At 42.1% G+C, this 9,619-nt stretch overlaps 1 pseudogene; it reads left to right on the top strand.

The window, feature by feature from the left end:
- Positions 1-9,255: 9,255 nt before the first annotated feature.
- On the top strand, positions 9,256-9,373 carry LOC126200043 (5S ribosomal RNA; annotated as a pseudogene).
- The last annotated feature ends 246 nt before the right edge of the window (positions 9,374-9,619 follow it).

Below are 9,619 nucleotides of genomic sequence, written 5' to 3'. Positions count from 1 at the left end.
CTTTCATATTTTTGAAACATGTCCCTATTCGTGAGTCTAACCGTGTTTCCATTGTTTCCAACTCTGTTTCTAAACGTGTTGCCACTGTTTTTAATTCAGATCCTAACCGAGTTTCCATTGTTCCCATCCGTGTTTCCATTTGTGAGTCTAACCGTGTTGCCAAAGTTCCCATCTCTGTTTTTAATTCAGATCGTAACTGTGATCCCAAATTTAATATTGCACTCATCAACTGTTCCGTATGATCTGGTTCGAAATTCTTTTCACCCCTAACATTTCTCGCAAAACCAGTTTCCTTCGTCATAGCTGTAAAGCTATCTGTGTTCGATACTATTACAGAATCTTCTGTCGTTAATCTCTTATTCTGTGAATTTTCTGATTGAGAAAAATTTTGAAATGGTTCCGGACTATTTTCCCGACTTATTACATTGTTTTCCACTTTATTATCCATCATATCGTTTTCCTCTGTTGGCGAGTTCGCCATGTTAACAATTTCGTCATTCTCACTATCCATCATTTTTGCCTTTTTCATTGATCGCGTGATCATTTACAAAATATACAAAACTCGTCACTATAAAAAAACTTACACACAATGACACTTTATCATCAACAATATCATTCACACGAGATGTTTCCCTCAAACACGATCATCGAACAATTGAAATAATTGCACTAATTGTCAAACCCGTAGACAAGACAACAGAAATGAAATTTTGCAAAAAAAAAAAAAAAAAAAAAATACCATTAGAAGAATGACAATTACCAAATCTACACATGCAATATAGACTACAATTACTAAACTACAAATTACTACAACAATCCTACTGTCTAATATTTCTACAATCAGAAGATTCCAAGGGACGATCCGAAGCAGCGGTCGTCACGTGCATGGGGGCTTACTTATAAAAGATGAAAATAATTTTAATTTTTTGCTTTAGTAGCTGTCTGTTCGATTACGAAGTCTCGTAAACGGTTGGCCCTGACTAGTATTATTACGCAATCTGACTGCTTAGAACAATAACAAAGAATGAAATGGAAATTTTCATTAACACAATTAATTAATTAATTAAGTCCCCAGCAACTATAAAACCTACGAAACCAAAGCACAAGTGTAACTGTTCTGTGTGCGGGAGTATGACTCAACGTACGCATCTGGCACGGTTCTTCTTCAACAACACAATAAATTTTAAATATCATTTATACTGAATTAATTAAAGGAAATAGAAATACCATAATTACTCAAGAAAACCAGAATTACACTCTAATCCCAGAACACAAGCCAGATGCTTTGTTGACTGAACCTGTAATGAAGCATTATTTACGACATGGAAATAATGAAAAATAAATCAAGTTTCGTTACCTTCATATATTGACCAAAATCACTCTAATCATTACAATATATCTCCACACCGACTCGCTATTACCACATCTCAACAAGAACTTTTCAGTATCACATCTCAGCAAGCACTCCCTACTAGCACATCTGAACACGAACTGACTACTACGAGTCCTCGACAAGCACTGCCCACTACGACATCTCAATAATCACTGCCAGTGGAGGCGGCGGAACAATGCTCTCTAGCGATCTCTGGCGCTGTGGCTCAGTGTAGCCACCTTTCAAGCGTCATATAGTTTTATTGGTGAAAAAAAATGGCGACTAAAAACATAGCTTGCTGACCTCAGAACCCTTACGATGACCCCAGAAGCCTTGCCATATTTTCACTAGATGAATTAAAACTACGTTTACGCCTCAGACCGGATATTACGTGCACATTTTACGTAAGTACGATAACGGATAATGATATCGAAATAACTTTCTGGGTTCCCAGAGGACATCATCTCAGGAATCATGTGGTAAATTTTAACGATTTTCCATGAATGGAAATTATAGAAGTGGCCAGCACCACAACTGTCAGTTTTGTTACACAAAAAACTAGGTTTTTCGGGTGTATCTCGATAACGGACAAAGATTTTTGTCAGTGGGAAAATGGCATTTCTAGACAAACGTCTAAAGAATGTACAGTTACATTTCAAGAAATTTTCTATGGTTAGTTATTCAAATAACAGCGGCCCACGGTGCAAAAATTGGTAGAAACGGTTTTTGTGGTTTTGTGCGTAAGTACAGTAACTTTGAAGTTCTTGGTCTCGGTAACGGAAAATTGTATGTAAAAAGATTTCGAAGGTCACCGATAGAATCATCTTACGGATACATGGTAAAAATTTCGACGATTTGCCATGAACAGAAATTATAGAAGTGGACATCCCCACAGTTGGTACATGCGGTACCCAAAGATCATGGTTTTGGCATGTTTTATCAGGAAGCGCTCATGAACAAATGACAGTTTTATAAGCTGTCTAAGGAACATTCTAGATCACACCTACCACAAGAGTGCCAGCCTATTTGGTCAATTTGCTTGTGATGGAGAATGTGTGAAATTTTTAATTTTTGAACCTGTACCACACGGTAGCTACAGCATGTCCGTTCTTCCTTTAGGCAAACAAATGGTCGCTAGGCCAATGGCTGTCCAAAACATTTGACCTCTTATCTCTGTGACCAATAGAACCCGAAATATCACCCCCTGAAAATCGCACTGTCATGCATGGACCGATATGTTGTTCAGCCAGCCAATAACCCTGGTGGATTATGAATCTGTAATTCTGCATTTTATTGTCTGAACTCAAAGACGTCTAGCGCAGACACAATATCATATCAACAATACCGGAAAAAAGTAATAAAGCATGTAACCTTTTATCTGATTTGATTCAAAATTTTCCAACAGAATAATCAATGCAACAGTATCCAACTATATCCAAGTATGCATTCATGACTCTGGTACTGAACAAAAAACCTACGACTGTTTCCTCGTTGAGTGTAATCTGATAACTCGAGTGTAAGAAATATAATGAACGAACTTAAATACTGAAATGAACATTTTATTACGGGATCACAAATTGTCCCTTTTCTCCTAAATTCCACAGCTGCGGTGTGTGTGTGTACCCTGGTGGCACTTTGTGCAGTTCTTCTTAGCATGAATTCAGAACTCGTAGACGGAATTAGCCGATAGCAGAGAGAGAACATATTGCCCGGGGACATTATCTTATCGCTTATCAGCTTCAGGCCGTGATACAGCTGATCTCGTTTCTGTATCTACACTGATAACGAAAATATATGTACACACAGTGTAATCAGCCCACACAGACTTTGGCAAAATAACGGAACATGCCGTGTATATCGAGGTAGACAGGTTTTTCGGCATTAAAAGTAAGCAGTACCAAATAAGATGGTTCAAATGGCTCTGAGCACTATGGGACTCAACTGCTGTGGTCATAAGTCCCCTAGAACTTAGAACTACTTAAACCTAACTAACCTAAGGACATCACACACATCCATGCCCGAGGCAGGATTCGAACCTGCGACCGTAGCGGTCGCTCCGCTCCAGACTGTAGCGCCCTGAACCGCACGGCCACTCCGGCCGGCACAAAGGAACTGCAAGCATCCTCTCCATTTCTTCTTCATATGCACTCAGCATCAGTAACGTAATGCCTGGATGCTGTTGAGAATTTACGATGTGTGAGGGTTACGGCTGAGACATACGAGGGTTGATCTGGGACAGGTAATTGCAAAGGAACGAAGTACTGTGAAATTTTAACATCTACTCAACATCTAGGTCATTAGAGACTTAGCACTGTAACCCGTAAGACCAGAGAACATCCTTGCGCGTTAAAGAGGACTGTGTACAGCTGCTTCGTGCATATGCCACGACCAGTCATGTAATGCGATTTCTTTTACGTTTTCGCGGCAACATCGGAGTGTTGACGCTGTTCTAGAGATCATAGTTCGCTCGGGCGAATGATACTTGCCACGAAACTATGAGTTTACGTACAGGCAAGGGAATGTGAATATCTAAGCTTTTAGCATTAGTAACAAGACACTAACAAAAGACAGAGTACGTGACTGTTTTATTAATACAGAGCGATGGCCACAGAGTTACACTTCTTCCAATGTGCCGCTGGTTAAAGATTAGAAATGAACTCCGTGTACTCGCTTTAAACCAACACCGACTCAAAGGAAGGCCTCGGCGCTTGTTGGTGACGTCACGTCAGCTTGGCACGGCGAACGCCAGGTCTGTTGCAGGCAGAAACGCCTGGGCGTGCTTATCACTATAAATCTCTTATTTTTGGACAAAATGTTTGGTACTGTTTTGGATTCTGCAGTTTTATTTAGAGGAAAGATTTTCTTACTATCGTAAAGCTACAAAAGAAGACCATAGTTCTGTATTACTGAAACCTGTCGAAACAAACGTAGATCAATATGAGAAGACGCTATGCCCCATTGCAAGCTTCGGAAATTTTACATTCAAGTAACTATATTTCTTGATCCATTTTGTTATCGAAACTTACCCCAACCTCCTTACAATGAACTCGTTTCTTTTATTTATTTATTTATTTATTTTCGTTTGACATCGTCACTGGAAATGTGAACTAATTTACATGTGTAAATGTCCAACTGTTGCCAGTCATTAGATTACAGTCGTTTTCAACGAAAGGAATTCTAAACAGGAAACAAAATAGCTTCATACATCGAAAATACTGCTGAGCTTAAACTTTTTTAAACAGGCAAATTAGAAAATATAAATATTCCCCTCTTGCAACTCATAGGAGAAACTTTATAAGATAAAAAAAATTGTTTGATAAAACAAGTATCTCTCGGCCGGCCGCGGTGGCCGTGCGGTTCTAGGCGCTGCAGTCCGGAACCGCGGGACTGCTACGGTCGCAGGTTCGAATACTGCCTCGGGCATGGATGTTTGTGATGTCCTTAGGTTAGTTAGGTTTAAGTAGTTCTGAGTTCTAGGGGACTGATCACCTAAGATGTTAAGTCCCATAGTACTCAGAGCCATTTGAACCATTTTTGAAGTATCTCTCTTTTGCCTCTTCTTCTGTCCCCTATCCCCTCCCCCAACGTGTACAATTGCAAGATATTTCATTAACATTCAGTGCTCCTCACCCTATAGTCAACCAAGATACCTAAAGATGAGCACCAATATGTTCACAGTTTCTTGTAAAAGCAACCCAGTACAAACGAAACTTCCTCAGATTTACAAATAAGGTAAAGAAGCACGAATTGGTTCAAATGGCTCTGAGCACTATGGGACTCAACAGCTGAGGTCATTAGTCCCCTAGAACTTAGAACTAGTTAAACCTAACTAACCTAAGGACATCACAAACATCCATGCCCGAGGCAGGATTCGAACCTGCGACCGTAGCGGTCTTGCGGTTCCAGACTGCAGCGCCTTTAACCGCACGGCCACTTCGGCCGGCAGCACGAATTCTGTTGCTGCTGGACCATGAAGTTGTTTTTGTATGTCAACCCTTAAAAGAGGTGGAAATTTAAGTTCAGGAGTACACTATTTGTAAAGAAGTGTAATGAATTGCACAATTAATTAATTTCAGAAATCTCTCAGAACAATGTGTGTTGGTCAACTGCCGCCAATAGTTTCACATTTTCCTGTGTCAGGGAGGAATACACCGCCATTATGAGTATGCCTGCAACAGACCTGGCGTTCGCCGTGCCTAGCTGACCTGACGTCACGAACAAGCGCCGAGACCTTCCTTTGAGTCGGTGTTGTTTGAACCCGTCAGCGAGCCTTGTGACGTCATCTCCTAGCTCACCGTCTCCGTTTGCCCGTACTTGGTTCGTGAGTCTCCACCGCAGCCCACTCGTCACAAGTGTCTGCTGTCGGGTAGAAGTACAGTCGACTCCATCAGAAAGGAGAGCGAGAACACGAGTTCGTAAGTATAACACCGCACTTACGGCATTCCCGCTACGTAAACAACCGTTTTGAAAGAAATTTCCGTCATTAAACTGTAAATTACTATTCATTTATTTCACAAATCATGATTTCGGTTTGATAGCCATTCTCAAGTGCAAGTTGGAATGTCGCAAGATGTCCGACCTGCCTAAACGAAAGAAGCGATTCCTCACATACTAACAATACAAAAATGCCTCACTAAATTTCGTCCTGCGCATATTTTCGGCAACAAATGGACGTTAAAGGTTGGCAATCTGGCAACACTGTAATCACATGTACGGTAACTGCCTCTGGCAGCACATAAGAGGACTGCTGTGCAGTTGGTGCAATGGATAACATTTTGGATTAACATGCTGGAGGTAGAGTGTTCGATTCTTCGTCGAGGCGTGTTTGTTTCTGTGTGCCAATTTCATTCTGCCATGTAGTAGTGTAGAACACACTGTTTCTTAAGCCACATGTAAGCATTTACATGGAACATGTGTGGAAATTGTTTGCAAAGCACGTTTCTAGCCCTACTAGTGACGTAAGGCCATAACGAAGTGTAATGGACCCGAACGTGGAGGAAACAATGGTTGGTACTAATCGACAGGACCACTGGGGGAGGGTACACAGAAAGCAGGCTTGGAATCTAGTAGATGCAGTGGTGTGAAACAACTAGCGTTCACGACATCCAAAAGGCTTCTTTAAAAGCTGACCAATGAAAACGATTGTACTTCCATTTCTGTGTTCGTAGTACATAAATGTAAATTTTTTTAGGAGACCCGCTGTAATAGTTGTATGACGGTTAAGACACATTTAGCAAATAAAAACAAATACGTCTCGACCCAGAATCGAACCCTCGCCTTCCTCCATGCTAACCCAAAACGTTACCTATTGCACCAACTGCACAGCACTACTCCGGAATGCTGACAGAGGTAGTTACCGTACGAGGGGCGTTTGAAAAGTCCGTGCAAAAATAAAAACTTACGTGTTTCGGATAAACCTTTTTTATTTTTCGACATACAATTCGTCCAACGCTGTTCTAATTTGTTGATCCCTTCCGTATAATAGGAATTGTCCAAGTCTGCAAAATAGCTATTAGTTGCTGCAATCACATCCTCGTTTGAAAAAAATCTTTGTCCCGCCAGCCATTTCTTCAAATTGAGGTACCAACAGTAGTCCAAGGGAGCCAAGTCTGGAGAATAGGGGGGATGTGAAATGAGTAGGAATCCTATTTCCATTAATTTTGCGACCACAATTACTGAGGTTTGTGCTAGTGCATTGTCGTGATGGAAAAGGACATTTTTGCGGTCCAATCGCCGGCGTTTTTCTTGCAGCTCGGTTTTCAAACGGTCCAGTAACGATGAATAATACGCAACTGTAACAGTTTTACCCTTTTCCAGATAGTGGACGAGGATTATCCCTTGCGAATCCCAAGAGGCAGTCGCATAACATTTCCGGCCGAAGGAATGGTCTTCGCCTTATTTGGTGCAGATTCTCCCTTGCTAACCCATTGTTTAGATTGTTCATTGCTCTCAGAAGTATAGTAATGTATCCATGTTTCATCCACAGTGACGAAACGATGCTTAAAGTCCTGCGGATTCTTCCTGAACAGCTGCAAACCATCCTTGCAACACTTCACACGATTCCGCTTTTGGTCAAGCGTGAGCAACCCACTGTGCGGATAGCTTTCTCATGCCCAATTGTTTATGTAAAATATTATGTACCCGTTCAGTTGAGATGCCCACACCATTAGCTATCTCACGCACCTTAAGTCTTCTGTCATCCATCACCATATCATGGATTTTATCAATGATTTCTGGAGTCGTAACCTCCACAGGGCGTCCAGAACGTTCAGCATGACTTGCGCCCATACGGTCACTCCGAGAAGTTTGAAACTACTTATAAACTGTTCTAATCGAAGGGGCAGAGGCACTGTAATGTTTATGAAGCTTCTCTTTGAAATTCTTTTTCGTCCATTTTTTTCGAGTCGCGGTCGGGCACACAATTTTAATCTGCCAGGAAGTTTCAACGATGAATATTGTTCTGTCTTTTTCGAAGACTGCTATAAATTTATATTAATATTTAATATTTATTCAGAGAATGTCTAACAATTACGTTGACACACACACACACACTTTCGAGGCATAACCGAGTATGTAACGATAGTACCAGAAAACATGACATAAGGGTGAGATGCACTCTCTGAATGGTGATTAATTATTGAAATAAATTGCAGAAATGAATGATAACCTACGCAGCTCGATGTTAGCCCACAAACGCAAATTGCCATAACGAACGAATACAGAAATAGCGCGTCTTTTTTGTCGCAGGAATATAATAGTGACTTTGCTGTGTGACCAGTTGTCGTTTGAGGCAGGTGCAGGTGAAATAAACAAGAGTACAACCATTTTGTTTGCACTGGATGAAATTTGTATGTTTTTCGTCTGAAGCGTAGACGATAGCGTGCAACGTCTTACAGATACCACTCCTCTAATCGAACACATTTGCAACTGTGTTCTTTGTATCAATTAACTTTCGTCTTACACTGTCTGCAGTTTCACAAAACACATCTTTCTTAAGGGAGATCAGATCCCAAAAGTCCTTCATTTCGCCTTGTCAGTGCTACTTTACAGCAGCAAAATCGTGTCTCATCATCCGTACCAACAATAAGTTACGACTAGACTTAAAAAACTCCTGCATGCTTCAGATAGACAGAACGAGCGAGCATAGCTCCACAGTTCTCAGACTCATCATGCACGGGGAATTACAGTGGGAACGGTCGGTTGGTTGGTTGATCTGGGGGGGGGGGGGGAGGGGAAAAACAGCGAGTTCATCAGTCCCAACGGATTAGGGAAGGATTGGCAAGGAAGTCGGCTATGCCCCTTCAAAGGAACCATCCCGGCATTTGCCAGAAAATATTTAGGAAAATCACAGGAAACCTAAATCAGGATGGCCGGAAGAGAGTTTGAACCGTCGTCCTCCCGAATGCGAGTCCAGTGTGCAGACCACTGCGCCACCTCGCTCGGTCAGCGGAAACGAGTGAAGCCCGTTAGCTCCGATGTAACAACGGCGCTTTGATGTGTGAAGTATGCAACCCGAACATTAACACTCGTACTCGCTCTGTATCTGACCTCTGCCGCTCGGGGGTGTAGAGGAATTTGCGTTACTGGCCTCCGGTTCTGACCACAGAGGTAATAATAATGGCTACTGTGTCCTCATTTCTTGCTGTGTATTTCGAAATTAACTTCTCTCTAGCATTATTGGTTGTTATGTATTCATTGGTTTCGAAAGAAGTTATTTCTAAAATTACTGCTGCGTATGTGAGAATATTGGGTGGCAGAAGTTTAAGCGAGGTCGTATGAGCTACGAAGACGAACATGGCAGTAGTTGACCAAACGAGGTGATCACCCCACAAACTGTAAAGAAAATCCACAAAATAATATTGGATGACCTTTGACTGAAAGTGGGCAACGGCCTTGCCGCAGTGGATACACCGGTTCCCTTGAGATCACCGAAGTTAAGCGCTGTCGGGCGTGGTCGGCACTAGGACGGGTGACCATCCACGCCGCCATGCGCTGTTGCCATTTTTCGGGGTGCACTCACCCTCGTGATGCCAATTGAGGAGCTATTCGACCGAATAGTAGCGGCTTCGGTCAAGAATACCATCTTACGACCGGGCGAGCGGTGTGCTGACCCCAAGCCCCTCCCGCATCCTCTACCGAGGATGACACGGCGGTCGGATGGTCCCGGTAGGCCACTCGTGGCCTGAAGACGGAGTACTCCTTGACTGAAAGTACTGGAGCTAGCAGACGTCCTAGGCATTTCAAAAA

This window comes from Schistocerca nitens, chromosome 8, assembly GCF_023898315.1.
Source record: "Schistocerca nitens isolate TAMUIC-IGC-003100 chromosome 8, iqSchNite1.1, whole genome shotgun sequence".
In the NCBI taxonomy this organism is placed as follows: domain Eukaryota; kingdom Metazoa; phylum Arthropoda; class Insecta; order Orthoptera; family Acrididae; genus Schistocerca; species Schistocerca nitens.
Note: the sequence above shows the minus strand (reverse complement) of the source record. Positions and strands in the feature narration are given on the sequence as shown.